The sequence below is a fragment of the Theobroma cacao genome, chromosome 2, assembly GCF_000208745.1.
Source record: "Theobroma cacao cultivar B97-61/B2 chromosome 2, Criollo_cocoa_genome_V2, whole genome shotgun sequence".
NCBI lineage: Eukaryota > Viridiplantae > Streptophyta > Magnoliopsida > Malvales > Malvaceae > Theobroma > Theobroma cacao.
The window spans coordinates 17,668,864-17,687,243 of record NC_030851.1 but is presented as its reverse complement, the minus strand read 5'-3'; the positions used below and the strand labels follow the sequence as shown (position 1 = coordinate 17,687,243).

The following is an 18,380-nucleotide window of genomic DNA, read 5'->3' as shown; positions in this document are numbered from 1 at the left end:
TCAGGTTTGGAGTGGTAGACTAGCTGGAAACTGATGTAGCGAGAATGACACTGTAGCTTTTCTCTATAGTGAAATTCATTCTCGCTGCAGTGAAAAACTTTCTATTTTGTCTCCTATCTTGTCCAATTGCTGCCTTATTTTTCACTTCTTTGCTACCATATCTGAGCATGGACTTCCAATATTAAGGACTAAATGAGTTAAGTTTAAAATGAGGAGGTTTAGTGAGAAACCCTCGTTTGGCTAATAACTTAATCCCAATGTCGCTAAGCAGAAAGGCATTCTCACTGTAGCTACACGACAGCAAGAATGCCTTTAAGCTGCAGCGAAGATTCGTTGTCGTATTTGACTTGTTTGCGTATCATTGAAGCCTTCATTCTTCAAATGGTTCATTATGTATGGGTTCATGATTTTCAAATGATTAATCATTTAAGGGCTTGATGAGGGGTTTTTAATATGAATGGAACTAAATTGCATTGTTTTGAAACAAGTGCATCATGATTTTAAATTCTCCCTTATTGTTGCTTGTTCCCTTCCTTGTTCACTCACTAGGTTTATACTCACCGTTTTCAACATCATGTTTTCATATCACGAGGTAGTCGGTAACTAGGATGAGGTGTCCTTGTAGACTTGTATCCATCTTTTGGTAGGTGTCTCGGCATTCAGTAGCTGTACATTCATTCGAGTCCCTCTGCTGGAAGTCGAGTATTCTTTTGTTGTGTATAGACGAACCTAATGTAAATTATTAGAATACATACTGTAGACAATGTATGTATATTTTAAATGAGTAATGCCAGTACGAGTTGTTGGCAATGTCTATCACTATTTTGATTTAAAGTTATAAAATGTGACTTAGCAATATTTGATGGAATGATGAGTAGGATAAATAGATAGGCTTGCTTGGGCTTAATGGACTACGTCTATTAGGCCCTTATGCCAGTCATGGCCCGAAATTTAGGTCGTGATAGAACCCTTGTGCTCTTTCACTTTCTCACTTTAAAACCCTTCATAAGCCTTACTTCCATACTTTCTCTTACTAGCTAGACGTTTTAGAGAGAGAGAAAGAGAGAGCTTCAATAAGAGCTTGAAAATTTTTGGAAAGAATTTCTATTTCAAAGCTACCAATGTGAGTAGTAAACTAGAGTTGAATTTTAAGTGTTGAGAAGGGCTAGAGATTAGAGTTGTGAATTTTTTGTAGTTGAGGTTGTTCATTCATTTTAGAGTGATTAGAATAGTGAAAATAAATAGCCAATTAGATGGCAATTGGAAGCTAGTTAAGAGATAGCTTTTAGAATTTATAAGTATTGGAATTGATTTAATTATGATGCTAATGTGATGATTAGGTTCCAACAAAGCCCCACCTTCCCATTTGGACCATTAGGGAAGTTAGAGTAAACTAAAGGTTTAACAAAATATCGATGAGTGAACTTGCATTAAAAAGGTTTTGGGATGTGTATACAAGTATGTTTGATTGAATCCCTAAAGCGTTTTATTTGTTTTATCTTCAAAACTCATTCTGGAATAAGCCTTTGATAAATTGTCTCTATGTTGTGATATGTGGCTGTTATGGATTCAAGTACTACTACATTATGTTGGTATACATATATATATATATATATATATGTTGTGCATTGATGGTTGATATTGTGTGATAATGATAACCGTGCGTGTGCACGGTGTGGGGGGATGCACACGATGGCACTAATTGTGCACGATGTGGGGGGATGCACACGATGACCCTGGCTATGTGCACGATGTGGGGGGATACACATGAGCTAGGTGAGATGATGGTGGTATTGGTGTTTTTCTATGTGTATATGTATATATATGTTTATGAAATAAAAGTTCATGAATATGGTATATGATTGTAATGCATATGAAAATTTGGCATGCTGAACTTTGGGAATTTTAAGTGTTTCATGTTAATGCTGTCATTTCAGCAGGATGGCCTTTTTCTTGAGAGAATGGAAACTTTCCTTTGGTGCCATATTTCTCGCTGCAGCGAGAAACTCTCAAGTTTGAGAGGTCTACCTGACCTAGTTCTCACTGTATTCTCGCTGTAGCGAGAAAATTTTTGAAGCTTCTCGCTGCAGCGAGATCGAATCTTGCTTTAGCGAGAAACATTCTGTTTTGGTCACTTGAATTTCGCTGCAGTGAGAAAGAATCTCACTGCAACGAGAAACTTTTTGTCCATTATGCTATCTTGCTGGTTTTGCCATATTTTTCCATTTCAATTACACCATAGCTAATCATGGACTCCTAACATTTAGGGGTTTATTTAATAAAGTTTGAAATGAGGAATTTTAGAGAAAAACCCTCAGCCAGTTGAGAAACCCTCGTTCAACTAATAACTTGAGCCCAAACTTTGTTGCAGCAAGAATGCTTTTCCGCTGCAGCGAGGACCCGTCGCTTCATTTGACTTGCTTGTGTATCACTGAAGCTTTCATTCTTGAATTTCTTTGTTATGTGTGGATTCATCATTATCAAGTGATTAACCATTTAAGGGTTTAATGAGGGGTTTTAATGAGAATGAAACTAAATTGCATTGTTTTGAAACAAGTGCATCATGATTTTCAAATTCTTCCTATTGATTGATTGTTCCCTTCTTATGTTCACTCACTAGGTTTATACTCACCGTTTTCAACTTCATTTTTTCAGATTAGGAGGCAGTCAGTAACTAGGTCGAGGTGTCTTCGTAGATTCGACTCTTGGTAGGTGTCTCGGCATTTAGTAGCTGTACTTTCGTCCGAGTCTCTCCGCTAGAAATCGAGTCTCCTTTTTGAGATGTATAGACAAACCTGATATAAATTATTAAGATACATGTTGCAGACAATATATGTATATTTTGATGGGTAATGCCACTACGAGTTAGCAATGATTAACATTATTTGATTCGAAATTATGAAATGTGACTTTAGTAACTTGATGGAATGATGAACAGGTCATATTAATAGGCTTACTTGGGCTTAGTAGACTACGTCTATTGGGCCCATGCACTTGTCATGGCCCGAAATTTGGGTCGTGACAGATTAGTCTTAATCGATTAACAAAGATCCTTAATTAGTTAAAGCAATTCTGGTCACTACACTAAGGACAAGTAGAAAGGTCTTAACTAGTTAACACAAGCCTTAATTAGTTAAACGGGTATTGAACGCAAAATAGAAGCTTATTAATCAGTGAACCAAAGAGGTTAATAGATTAAAGGTCAAACTTGAAGTAACTTATTTCTAGAAAAAAAAAACCTTGAAGTACCTAAAAGAGCCAAAATTTAAATTTAAAATGAAGTTGATCGTTAAAGGGAGCCAAATGAAGAAATTCAAATTCAAAGAATTTTTAATTGGTTGAGTTTATTTTAATAAGTTTAAGTTAGAGGAAGAGAAGCTTCAATCAATTAAATGGAGAATTAATCAACTAAAAGGAAGTTGGTGAAAATCAGTGTTTAAATAAGCCTAAAGATAGAATGTTCTTAATCGGTTAAAGCCCCCTTTAACTGGTTAACAGATTGAAGCAAACTGCCAAATAGAAAAGCTTTAACTAGTTAATGCTTACATTTAATAGGTTAAAGAGTCACTGCCAGCAATTTGAAAAGAGCCGCTAAAAGGCAAACAAATGGCTATTTCTCACCAAAATTGTCTTTAATGACTAGAAACTATCCTTGAAGTATAAATAGAGGTTTAAACGGTTAAAAATGGGAGAGAGAAGCCATCTAAAGTGATTTTGAGCTTAGAAGACAAAAAAACCTTCTCTGTACACTTTTATTTTACTCTGATCCTTTGAAACAATGTTTGAGCTTAAATTTGTACGTCTTAGTTAAGTGATCAATTGTACTTCATCTTTTTTCTATTTCTTGTTTACTTAGAGTGTGAGAGACACTATAGACTAAGCTTAGGAAAGCTTAGGAAATTTTGTAATAGTTTTGAGCTTGGGTTAGAAGTTCACCTTGTAAAAGCTTGGTGGAAGTTATCAGTTCCACTAGTTTAGTGAAGTTGGGTTCAAAATCCTTGATTGAAAGATCAAGGTAGTGAATGTAGGTCAAGGGGACCAAACCACTATAAATACTTGTGTTTTGTCCACTTCAATTTACCCTCTATTTACTTGGTGATTTTATGCCTTTACAAGTTTTAAACTTTTTTTTTCAAAATCCTTTAAAAGTTTTTTAACCTTAAAAATTTCCTTCAAATTTTTTAAAAGTGCTATTCACCCCCCTCTAATACTCGATTGGGATCAACAAGTGGAATCAAAGCCTAACCCTAGAAATTTAAGCTTAACATCTTGAAAGGTAAATCTAATGGCTAGTTAAAGTTTTAACGTCGTAGAAAGTCAATTCACAAATAAGCTTCCTCTATTTGATGGAGTAAACTACTAATTTTGGAGTATTAGGATCTCCATCTACATAAGGGCTATTGATTATGAAATGTGGGATATCATCACTAGAGGTCCTTATGTTCATACAAAAATTGATCTTATAATTGGTGACAAAACTCTTAAAACTAAAGATAAATGGACTGAAGTTGAAATAAGAAACATGCAAATAAACTTCAAAGCCATAAACACTCTCCATTGTGCACTAAATTTCGTTGAGTTCAATAAAGTTTTATTTGTACAACAGATAAAGAAATTTGGGAGAAGTTGAAGATCATTCATAAAGAGACTTCACAAGTGAAGGAGTCCAAGATTGCTCTTCTCACTAACAACTACGAGATGTTCAAGATGGAACCAAAAGAAGACATCACAACCATGTATGATGGGTTCACCAACATTGTCAACAAGCTCAAGCAACTTAGGAAAGAAATTTTTGAACATGAAACGGTAAAGAGGTTGCTTAGAAGTTACTAAAGGCTTGGAAGCTAAAGGTGATAGCAATTTGAGAAGCCAAAGATCTTAATGTCATCACCTTAGATGAGATATATGGCTCACTCTTCACATATGAGCAAGAGATGAAAGAAAAAGAAGAAGAAAGAAAGGACGAAAAATAAGAAAGAAATAAAAGTAAGAGCCCAGTTTTGCTTGATGGCCAAAGATGAAGAACTTGAGGTAATTTTTTATTTATCTAATATTTCCTATGATGAATTTCAATATGAGTATGATTTTTTATATGTTGAATTTGAGAAGTTAGCTTTAAAGTATAAGGTTTCAAAAAGAAAGCTTTATCTTTAAATGATGAATTAGAAATGATTAAATGTGATTTCAAATCTATTTTTGATCAGAGAAATGTTTTATAAATTAAGCTGGAGCATTCCAAAATAGATTTTGAATCTTTGAAGTTGGAACTAGAAAGCAAAAATAAGGCATTGCAAAAGGCATTAAAGGAGAATATTACTTTTAAAACTTCAATAGATGAGAGATCAAAATTGAAGTTGTACAAAGAACAAAAACATAAAGGAAATGTTGTTTTTAGAAGGAAAAATGATGCATTTTCATTCCATTATTATGCTTATGGCAAGATAAGTCATCTCTTTTATGACTCTTATCATAAAGGTAATAACCTCCCCAAAACCAAGATGGTTTGGGTGCCTAAAGGTTCTTATGTGCTTACTAAGCCTCAAGGACCATCAAAGTATGGGTACCTTTGAAAAAAAAATGAAAAATTATTTTGTAGTTTGAGCAAGAACAAAAGGAACAATGTTTGAAAGCTCAACCAAAATAGAGGTAGTCTTGCTACTTAAATAATGGCTACTAAAGGAATATGACCAGAAATGAAATTTTGTTTGTCGAACTTGATAGAAAGAAAAACGATAGTGTCTCTTTTGGTGAAAACTCCAAAGGAATCATCCAAGGAATTGAAACCATTGGTAACACTTCTCAACTCAAATCAAGCATGTTTTACTTGTTGAAGGTTTGAAACATAACTTATTAAGCATTAGTCATCTTTGTGATAGAGGATTTAGAGATTTCTTTGATTCTCATGTATGCCATGTGATTGACATTGATTTAATAAAGTTGTATTCATGGGCAAAAGGTTTGAAAATATTTATGTGAATATGAGAAAATGAATTTGAAATACAAAAAAATGATTTCTAAATGAAGGAAAAGATTGATTTGTAAAAAGAAAATGAAAGATTTAAAATGGATTTTGAAGCCTCTTAAAAGAAAATTGACATTTTGGGAAAAAAAATTTAGATGTGAAAGTGAAGCTTGAAAATTGACAACTAAAAAGCCAAAAGTTTTCATGAATTCCCCACTTTCAAAGATGACTAAATGCAATTATTGTAACTTTCATGGTCATATTTCACACACTTGTTCAATTAAGAAATATCTACCTTATAGAGTTAAACAAGTATGGATTCCAAAAGGAACTTTGTATAATAAGACTAACTATCAATGAGTCAAATCAATTTAAATACCAAAGATCATATGAAAAGTGTCCCTTGTAGGTGTGCTAGAGCAAAGAGGAACAAATTCTTGAAGAATGAATGCCCTTTAGACACACAATGGAAATTGGCTTATTTCTATATCGAAAGTCATTTGTTTGTCAAATTGTGATCTTTGGTTGTTTGCTCTTATTTTGCTTGGTTATGAAATTCTTGAGATTAATTGATCTAGCTTAGTTTTTGTTTGCCTTGTTAATTGAGAACTTTGATTTCCTTTTCTTGCTTGAATATTAAGTGTATAATTTTTTATCTACTCTCATTTGATCTTTATTGATAAATTTTTGTTATACAATTTGATTTGATATGATACATGCTATAAATTGCATAATCTTGAAGGAAGTATAAGCCTAAATACTGAGTATATGTTTATCTTTAATCTTGCTTATATCCTCGTGCTTATGCCAAAAGTTATTCATTTTTTTAAAAAAATTGCTTGTTTGTTTTATTGATTTTGCTTAATAGTGGAAAATTGTTTTGATATAATTTCCTCATGTTTTGTGAAATTGATTTCATATTTTTGTTGGTAAAATGATTTTTGAACATATTTTTAAACATAAAAGGTTTGATGTTGATAACATGTGAAGTTGTTTGTGTGATTAATAGATTGATTTGCATAATTGCCTATTCTAGTAGCATAAACAAGGAAAATTGAGTTTGAAGATTTGACTTTGTGGTTTCCTTGTGTTTAAGATAATTTAAGTACTTGAACAACTTTGCTTTGTCATTTAAGACTTGTTTGAGTGTTTCAAGTTGGTTAAAATTGAGCATGATAAGCTTTGACTACTTGAATTGGTATTTTTAAAGCAAGATGAGCTTATATGATAAAAATGTTTGCCATCCTTATGTTTACAATGATTTATGAATTGGACAAGTTTGTTGCATGATGAAAATATTTATTGACTTGTTCTTATTGGATGTGCATGCTTGCTTGTAAGGTTGAATGGTCATAAAGGCATTTTGGCATATGATTGTGAGATATTTGAAAATGACCCTTGACATGCATAAACATGATTCATTATTCTCATTGAATATTTCATAAACCATTTAGAGAATAATTAAACAAAATTGAGTGACATTGAGCTCATGATTTTACGCAATACATGTCCAACTCAAATCTTATATGTTTTTAAGTGTAAAAATTTTGAAAAGAGAGATTAAAAGTTTATCAATTGATTTTCTTGTAAAAACTTTTTTTCCCTTTGATTGATATTAATTTATTGTTTTTGATGATATAGAATGGTTGAGCAAAATTGATTTGATACATGACCTGTATAAATCCCACTTTGTTTGATATTTCTCTCATGATTTATGAAATAGATTGAAAGAGTTTTCTTAAGCATATTTATGGGAATGATAATTTGACATTGATGACATTTTAAGAAAATGAACAAATCTTCTTGTAATGCTTGAGGCTTCAATGATTTAAATGATATAAAGCTTGAACAAGTGTGCCTTTTGTTGAGAATGCTATTATAACTTGTCCTTGTTGTAAATGAATGTTTGCATGACCTCAAAGGCATTTTTGTCTATATGCTAGAAAAACATTGAAAATGTTAAATTTGATGCTTGTTATGCTTAAATGTTACTTAAAATGCTTGTTGTACATTTTATATGTCATATTCATGCATGATGATGAAAATTGAGTATGCTTGAGCAAGTTAGAGACATGATTCTTCAAATAAACATTTCAACTTTTTAGCACTTCTGAACAATGAGTAATAAAAGTCAAAATTTCACATATTTTTCTTGAAGAATCTCTGATCATACATATCAAGCCCAACTCTATTATATATACTTGCTATGTCATTCATGTACTTGATAGCATGTTTGCATACTTAGATGCCTCGAAAAATCGTTAAAAGTCGGTGTTGTACTTAGTGGTACAATTAAGTCGATTAAAGCCTCGAACTAGTCCAAATAGAGATTTTGGGATGTATTTGAGAGTTATTGAACCTTAGAATGTCTTAAAATGGTGAATTGGAGTTTGAGGATTAATTTGGAATCCAATCGAGAATTTTCATAACGTAAGGGCAAAATGGTCATTTTGCCACCCGAGAGCAAAATTGGATTGTTGGAAGAGATTTTTTACCAAGTTTGACTAGTTAGAACATAATTTGAATTTGAGAAGTGAAAAATTCCAATTCCGAGCATAAGGGAAAAATGGTCATTTCACGTGTCCACGAGGACATAATTGGAATTTTTGAAATTTTACACCACCATGACACTTGTCAAGCCCATGAATTTCACCTATTATCATTTTATGCTTTGGATAATTATGGGATTATATGTGGTGGTAAGAGAATGCTTAATTGTTAAGTTTTAACCATGGACCGATCAAGTGGCGACACGTGTCAAGTTTTTATTATTTTATAATTTCCTTTATAAAATCAACATAAACTCTCCCATTCACTCTCTTATTGCCATCCAAGCCAAAGAACAAAAGGGGGAAAGAATAGAAAAACTCTAAGGAGGAAAAATTCAAGAGAAATTCATTGGATTTTCGAAAAACGAAGCGCTCGGAGGTAAGATTTCGCGATTTAGCTTAAGATCTACCTTACCCATGCTTTCTTTTTTATTTTCTATGGTTGAAACTCAAGTTTTCATGATGGAAGCATGTTGGCCGAATCAAGGGGGGAAGGTTTGAGGATGGGTTTTGCTAGATCTCATGTTATCTAGGCGTTTTTAGTGTTTTGTGATATTCGATATGAAAAACAAGTAAGAAAATAACATGTTCTTCATCAAACCCTAATTGGTCGAATTCTATAGGAAATATTTTGAAGATGAATTTTATCATATTTCATGTTATCTAGCTCATATTTGATGATTCGTGATGTTGGATATCGAAAACGGTTATCAAAAAGTATAGTTCCTTTAGTAAAAAAATTGAACGATAATGAGAAAATTATAGTAAATGGACTTAGAATCGATTTCTAATGAGGTATACGGACTTATTGGAGTATCGGAAGTGCAATGAATTTATTTGGAGTTGAATTGGATGTTTTGGCTAATTAAACAGTGTATAGTGCGAGTTAGGTCGAATACCATTTCAGTCCAACAACAATTGAACGTACGTAGAACACCATCTTTAAGTGATTATTCGAACACTTCTCATTCAATTTCATACATTCATAAAGAGCCTGAAATAGTCTTATAATAGTTTGGCACAAATATATTGAATTACTTGTTATGTATTATGTATAGGTGGTGAGCCCTCTAGTAAGGGTAAGGATATCGTACCCGAGGACTAGGAGTAGGAGTACTCCCGTTATAGTGAGTAATAGACTTTCATCTTAACTATCTAAAGTTGTTTCTACTCGTTTTTATGTTTTAAAGAATAATGAGTTTAAATTGTAAATTATTATGTTTTAAAATTGAAGTGTTGGCTAAACGAAATGAGATTTATAACTTGTTTTGAAATTGAATACTGATTTTGGAAATTGAGTAAGTGGAGACTATATACTCGTGTTTGATATATGGTTTGAATTGATGGCTTATGACAATGTGATGGCATAAATGGCTGGTTTTGTGTTTGTGTGGAATATATGAACTATTTTGTTTACCTTGACAGGCTGGGAATATCACATTAGCCATGTCATGTTGTTGAAATTTCTATTGATTTGGTGGGGTAATTGATTAGCTTATTGCAATGGGCGGGTTTCCGTGGACTGGCCTATTAGAGGGGCATGGTAAACGACGTCATATTTTACCTTAGTATGAGAGGCACTGAGGGTATCTCCTAAGGTAGTTTAGAGTTCACTTCACGTCGAACCACCATGTGAGGGTGAAACTCAACCAACGCCAAGGAACGACAGTGTTTTAAACGTAAAAACATGTTTTATGTGTATATGTTATTTTAACAGCCTTGGCGGACTCGGTTGGATGTCCTGCACAAGATGTTACCGAGCACAAGTTTTGGCACAAGCCAAGTTTTTAAGAGAGTCATAAGCCTTATTGATTTTTTTTAAAGAAACGTAACTGTTTTATATGGTTGAAATTAGTTTTAATGTTATGAATCATATTATGAAGAGCTGCTTTAATTGTCTCTATTTACTCGGCTTTAGATGTTATAAATGAACTTTGCTTACTCACTACGTTTATAAAAACTCACCACCCTTCTTTTCACCCATTTCAGGTTCAAAGTAGTTTGTAGACAGTCAATTTTGTTGAGGGTTTGCTTTTTAATTTGCACCCTTAGAAATCGTAGGTCTACAATCCTGTTTATTTTTGTTATTTTGGGGCTCACATGTCATTGTAAAATATTTTTGTATACCCTAGCGCTGTGTGCTATTATGTATATGAATTTATTTTGTTATTACACTACAGTAATTGTTTTATATGAAAATGAAATATTTTATCCAATATTTTTATTTAGTTCTATTAGTTATAAATTCACTTTAAAAAGATGATTTAGACACCTAGATTTATTTTTTTATATGAAATGTAAATTTTTCATTCATATACTGTATTTTTAGCAGGTTTCAAAATTTTCAGGTAAAATGATCAAAATACCCCTGTGCTGTAGAAATTACTTTTTGATTGTCTTTGATTTGAAAATCATCTATATTCCTTTAAAACATGATATTTAGTAACTGTTGCTCATAGGGAAGGCGAAAAACTGATGCTAGAGCCTTGCGAGGTTTCGGTTGACATTTCGGGTAAGGTTTGTCTATTGGGACATCGTGGCTGTTGTCACGGGCTCGAAGAGAGTACTGGGTCGTGACAATACATGCCCAAAATGATGTTCCAAACTTGGTTGAAATGAAATTCTAAATTGTTCTCATACAAATCTATGTTTTGAGATCATTGTACCTTGGAACATTGCATGTTCTACACTTTTTTCTAGCTTTTCAATGTGTAGGGATCAAGCATAGTTGACCCCTAAGCATAGGTAGTCGACTGTTAGAGAATAAAATGCAAACAGTGCTACTAGAATGATAAAAGTCGACCCTCAGGGATATGTAGGATACTCTTGAGTGCTATAAAGCCAAAATGGACAAGTCGACCCTCAAGGATATTGCTTCTCACTTAAATTTGAATGTTGAAAGGCATAATTGGTTAGGTTTGATAAATTTGTATCTAGCTTTAAAATTAGCATCAAGCTTCAAAATTGTCTCTTCTCACTTGAGCTTTAAATTGATCATATATTTTTTAAATGTGTTTGAGCCTTGAAGTTGATACGCTTGAGATGCTTAATGATAAGGGAAGTCTTGACTACTACTTTACCAATAGATATAATAAGCTTTAAAATGATTCCATCTCTCATAATCAATTGGTATATTGACCTTTAACACTTGGTATTAGAGCAAAAATATGGCTTATGTGCTTATTGAACATCTTTATGCTTATCTTTCTTAAACTTCATAAATGTTATGCCCACATTTCAATTAAATATATATATATATATGCAGCATTCTTATTGATGATTCTCTCAATGAATTAATAATTGAATGTGTTTAATGGCTATATTTCTTAATGACTTAGTTGAGGATATTAAGTGCATAAATATGATAACATGGCAGCCTTATGGTTGCATATTCATGGTCTTAATGCTTATATTCTGGATGATTTTTGCTAACCATTATTTCTTGAGCTTAAGTGTTTAATGCTCATAATTCTTAATTTTTTTGATATGAAAAAAAGGGGAGAAGGTTTATGAACAAATTTAATTTTATGCATATGTTGAGGGGAAAATTTTAAAATCATTTTAAAAGCAAATTATGCTCATAATTTTGTCATATCAAAAAAGGAGAGATTGTTAGCTTTAAAATTATTATAGTTTTGATTATGACAAAATAATCAAATTTGCTTGAACATTATTTGAGTAATCCTTGATAAGTACTTGAAATGATTTAACTCTCATACATTTGTTCTTACATAGTTACAAGCTTGACTCTTGAAGTTATTAAACTATATCTATAAGATTGTTGGCTTAGTTGTATGAATGCTTATGATTCCTCATTCATTAAAGTCTAATTTAAAGATAAAATGAAAATCTTGAAATTGTTTTTTATGGACATATTAAGGGGGAGTAATCCCTCACCTGCACATAGATATAAAATATAAAAATAGACATTGCACTCTTAATCTAATAGTGTCTTGTCATTATCAAAAATAAGAGAGAAAATGTTGACTTTATATGTTTTTTATGATAACAAAACATTCCCATTCGTTGGTGTCTAATTATATTATTTAGTGTGCAGGCGAAGGCTTAAATTCTTTAACTTATTTGTTGTTTGAAAGCAAGTGAAGATACCTATTCAGTTGCAAGATGGGTTAATTGATTAAACAAGTGAAGAAAAAAGCGCTTTAATCAAAACAGATTAGTCTTAATCAATTAACAAAGATCTTTAATCAATTAAAGTAATTATGGGCGTTACATTAAGGACAGGTAGAAAAGTATTAACTGGTTAACACAATGCTTAATCAGTTAAATTGGTACTGAACGTAAAACAAAAGATTATTAATTAGTTAACCAAAGCGATTAAACGATTAAAGGTTAAACTTGAAGTACCTAAAAGCACCAAAATTTAAATTCAAAATGAATTTGATAGTTAAAGGGTGCCAAATGAAGAAATTCAAATTTAAAGAATTTTTAATTGGTTGAAGTTTATTTTAATAAGTTAAAGTTGGAGGAAAAGAAGCTTTAATCTGTTAAAGGGAAGATTAATCAAGTAAAAGGAAGTTGGTGAACATCAGTGCTTAAAGGAGTCTGAAAATAGAAAGTTCTTAGCTAGTTAAAGCCTGTTAAAGCCCTTTTTAACTGGTTAACATAGTGGAACAGACTGCCAATTAGAAAAGCTTTAACCAGTTAACATTGACCTTTAATCAGTTAAAGAGTCACTGCCAACAATTTGAAAAGAGCTACTAGAAGACAAAATAACAGCTATTTCTGACCCAAAACTATCTCTAACGACTAAAATCTATCCTCCAAGTAAAAATAAAGGTTCAAATAGTAAAAAATGGGAGAAAAAAGCCATGTAAAGTGATTTTGAGCTTAGAAGACAAAAAAACCTTCTTTTTACACTTGTATTTAACTTTCATCCTTTGAAAAAGTGCTTGAGCTTAACTTTGTACATCTTAGATCAGCTAAGTAATCAATTATGCTTCATCTTTTCTATATTTCTTGTTTACTTAGAGTATGAAAGATACTCTAAGGGGTAGACTAAGTTGAGGAAAGCTTAGGGAATCTTGTAAGGGTTTTGAGCTTAGGTTAGAAGCTCACCTTGTAAAAGTTTGGTGGAAACTATCAATTCCATTGGTTTGGTGAAGCTGGGTTGAAAATCTTTGATTGGGAGATCAAGCTAGTGGATGTAGGATAGGGAACCGAACCATTATAAATACTTGTGTTTTGTCCGTTTCTCTTTACCCTCTTTTTACTTGGTGATTTTAGCCTTTATAAGTTTTAAACTCTCCTTTTCAAAATCCATTAAAAGTTTTTTAACTTTGAAAGTTTCCTTCAAAATTTTTAAAAGTGCTATTCACCTCTTTCTAGCACTCAATTAAGACCAGTAATAAGCATAACAAGCATATGCCTTACTCACTACACATGTCTAGCACCAAGCCTTGTTAGATAAGCATAACAAGCATGTGTCATACTCACTACACATGTCTAGCACCATGCTAGATAGGCATAATAAGCATCAGGCTCTATTTCACATACTATATCATAGCCAAATGGGTGAAATCATTCACCTCTATTAGGTAATCATCTATCCATACATTTCCATTGTACCTCATTAGTTGAGGGTCGATTCTCACCAAAAATAAGACTTATACCAAGGGTACAGATAAAAAAGTTAATTATCAAGCTCATTCATTCTTCTATACAATTTAGAATTTGGTATGATAAAACTTATAAAAAGTGTATTGTATCATATGATACAATACATATCGCCTATTATGTGATACACTTTAGATACTTGATCAAAACGATAAAGTATATTGGTTCATATTATTTTTCATTCTATCGTAACATATTATACGATATGTATCGTGTAGTGTATGATATTGATAGCTATGATATGAACCATTACAATCAAGTTGCACAAAACACACCAAGTTATCATCTATGTCATAACTTTTAAATTGTAAGTCTAAGTTTAGCATGTTTGAATCTTGTTTTAATTGTCTTATAATCGTTAAAATTATAAACCTTGATATCAATCATAAATATAAACCTTCTCTTGCTACCTTACCTTCTTTTCAAACCTTGGGATCCATCCTATAAAGCATCATTGCCTTCTTGTCCCATGGATCAATCCCTAAACCTTGGATTTGATCCCATAAATCATCATTATTTTATTCAACTACAATTTAACAAAGCATTATTTAATTATTCAACTATTTTTCCTTTCTTTTCATCTCTTTATGCATTATTTTTTTTCTGACAAAGCATAATTAAACCTAAATCCTAAACCATAAACCTTAAACCCTAAACCCTTTCCATGTTGTATTTTTAGAGAAAGAGGGGTTGTATCTCAATGTTGGTAGCTTGGTAGCTTGCTTAATGGCCTTCTAGGGCACGAGATCGACCTTTAAACCTTAGATTTGATCCCACAAAGCATCATTATTTTATTCAACTACTTTCTAACAAGGCATTATTTAACTGTTTAACTATTTTTCCTTTCTTTTTATCTCTTTGTGCATTATTCTTTTTCTCGACAAAGCGTCATTAAACCTAAATCCTAAACCATAAACCTTAAACCTTAAACCCTTTTCATGTTGTATTTTTAGAGAAATAGGGGTTATATCTCAATATTGGTAGCTTGGTAGCTTGCTCAATGACCTTTTAAAGGTTGAGACCTTTTAAGTATGCTTGCATTTTGACCAACCAAATTGAGTAATTTTCACTAGAAAACATAAGTGGAGCCTGATGAGCTAACAAGTCATTGGTGGCCATTATAGGGGTTGCGGCTTAGTCTTCTCTAAGAATTTGGATTGAGAAGAAGTTTTTGTACATGTATATAGTCCCTTAAGATCCTACAGATGCTCTGATTCCATGTAGTTTGATGTTTGATTGACCGGTGAAGTGTAATTCAAAGTCTTGATATTTTGACTTTTTTATTCAACTATTTGTTAGGGATCATATCACTTATAATTACTTTTGCCAAGATATTATAATTTTTAAAATAATGCAAAATAGTTAAGGTCAATTAAAGAGAAAAGTTTTTATAAAATAAAAAATAAATTTTTCACAAATGAAAATCTCTACTTTCTTTTAATTTCCAATTTAGGATTTATTCACTTAACAAACTAACCAGTATAACAATATGATGAGAAATAAATAAATAAATAAATAAGGGTTAAATATTATTTTTATGTAATATTCTTAATGTTGAAAAATATGTTTTTGATGTCTAATATCATGACCTAACCCTGTATAGGGGCCATGATAGGGTAGAACTATCTAGAAGACTAAGTCCTTTATACTCTTAAGGGAAATGTCCCCTTTACAAACATTATAATGGCACTTGTGGCTTATTTAGAAATGATTGTTAAGTCTTTAAAAGGAAGACCCTTTAGGTAAAGAATGTTCCCATTTTACGCATTGTAACGGTTCTTGGTGATATACTTATAAAAGCTCATTAGCTCTTTATAAGGGGTGAGCTGTTAGTGGATTATTGAGCTGTCTCACTAGTAACGGTATGTTTGTAGCTAACCATTTAGAGCTGCCCTTATGGCTCAACAATGACGGGTTAGTACTTTTGGTCTCTTTGTACATACTTTCAATATTAATAAAACATTTTTCTTTTATATGGATTCAATGCTTATGTATGTGGCATTCTTTATGCCCTATGATTTATGTATTGTTTTTGTGTAAACTAACTAGTGGTTATTATTGATGTTTGCTTAGATATAATCGACTTATTGGCTAGCTTGTGTGGAAACATCCACTCGAGCATTGCACAAACTATTACACACTTCAGGAAAGGGGTATAGTCCATAATAATTGGTATCAAAACACGGGCAATGCGTGCTAAGTGAAAGAACAAACTTGGTGACCACGCGAAGTGCACCGAAGAACCATCAGAGAATTGAAAAGGTAGAAGCCATAATGGCTGGGATAAAAGCTCAAATGGTCCCACATGAGTGAATAGATGAAATTGAGATAGTCTAACGGAGACTGTTCAAGATGATAAAAGCCTTAAATGATGAGACCAGGGATGTGTTGAGCATTCTTCAAGGTGAGTTTGGAGAATTAAAAGCTCAAGTAAATCTTTTGGTTATTACTGCAAGTAATAGAAGTGTAAAGTCAAGAAATCGAGGGAGAAAGGCTAAAATGTCGAAGCTTAAGTGATACGAAAAGGCCAAAGATGCAAAGGAGTTAAAAAAACTTCCTTTTTGATATTGAACGGTACTTTCGAGCTGTATGCATAGAGTCGGAGGAAGACAATGTGGTGATGGTCACAATGTATATTGTTGGGGATGCGAAATTATGGTGGCATTCGAAATTTGTTAATGGCGAGTGCCACATCAATACATGGGCAAACCTCAAGCGAGAACTAAAAAATCAATTTTTCCCTAAGAATGTAACGTATATGGCTTAGAAAAAATTACAAGAGATGCAGACTGGGTTAGTACGAGAATATGTGAGGAAATTCTATGCCATAATGTTGGATATTAATGACATGATCAAGAAAGATCAGTTGTTCTATTTCCTCGAGGGTCTAAATTGTGGATGAATACGAAGTTGCAGTGACAAAATGTGCAAGCCGTGACTTCAGTGATGGTAGTTATTGAACGTCTAATTGATTATAGTGATAACTCAAATAAAAGAAAAGACCCCTTTTAAGAAATAATAGCTCGAGCTCTAATAGTAGGGTGAAATTTTCAAGAGTTAGTCAACCCTCGAGTGGGCAGGAGAAAGGAGACCACTTTCTAAGGACACACCTTAACCAAGAATAGCTAATTCATGCGGCTTCAAACCTAGACTCTTAATATCATGTTTTCTATGCAATGAACCTCATGAGTAACGGATTGCCCACATTGAGCAACTCTTAATGCGATATTTATTGTTAACGTGGAGACACCTTGGCCCCCCACCTTGATTAAGGAAGTTAAGGGGAAGCAACACAAATAGATTCAATTCGGTTCCTTAATACCCTATACGCACAATTAGAAAAGATGAAGAATGAGCCCCAACGAGGGCATATGTATGTCGATGTGTTGTTGAATGACAAACTAACCAAAGTCATGCTAAACATGAGAGCTTTTGATACTTTTATCAGTCTTGGAAGGCAAAGAGATACGATTTCAAGGTTGAAAAAGACTTCAGGTAGATAAAAATAATCAACTCACCAGCCTCAGCTATTATAGGGAACTCCAAAGATATGGAGATTAAGATTAGTTTTTGGGAAGGGAAGGTGAGCATGACTGTTGCAATTATAGATTACTTTAATTTTGTTCTTGGCTTGGATTTCTTGACGAGAACACGAGCCATCTTATTCCCTACTGTGGCTGCTTAATGTTTTTCAAAGAACAACCATGCGTGGCACCAGCTACAAATTTATCCAATAGTGGGAAGAGAATCATATCAACTATCCAATTCAAGGAAGGGATTAAAAAGGAAGAACCCTCTTATGTGGCCATGCCCATCTATGGAGGCGGAGATAGCACAAATTTAATACTCGTTAAAATAAAGTTGGTTTTGGAAGAATTTAAGGATACGATGCCAGAACAGCTACCTAAGGTCTTACCACCTTGACTAGCAGTTGATCATGAGATAGAACTACTCTCGAGAGTCAAACCACCCGTAAAAGGGCCATATAAAATAACTCCTCGAGCTAGCTGAGTTAAGAAAACAATTAAACAAGATGATCCAAGCAAGATTCATCTAGCCTTCAAAAGCACGTTTTGGGGCCTTGGTACTATTCCAAAAGAAGTAAGATGTAAGTTTACGATTGTACGTGGATTACCGGGCTTTGAATGAAGTCACAATAAGGAATAAATATCCAATTCCCCTTATAGCATATCTTTTCAACCAACTGAGTTGTGTGAAGTATTTCTCTAAAT

General features: G+C 32.8%; 1 long non-coding RNA gene across 1 annotated transcript; it reads left to right on the top strand.

Moving 5' to 3' along the window:
* LOC108660904 lies at positions 8,809-9,613 on the top strand. Its single transcript, XR_001926607.1, has 2 exons — positions 8,809-8,890; positions 9,570-9,613. It is a non-coding gene; the product is annotated as an uncharacterized LOC108660904 (long non-coding RNA).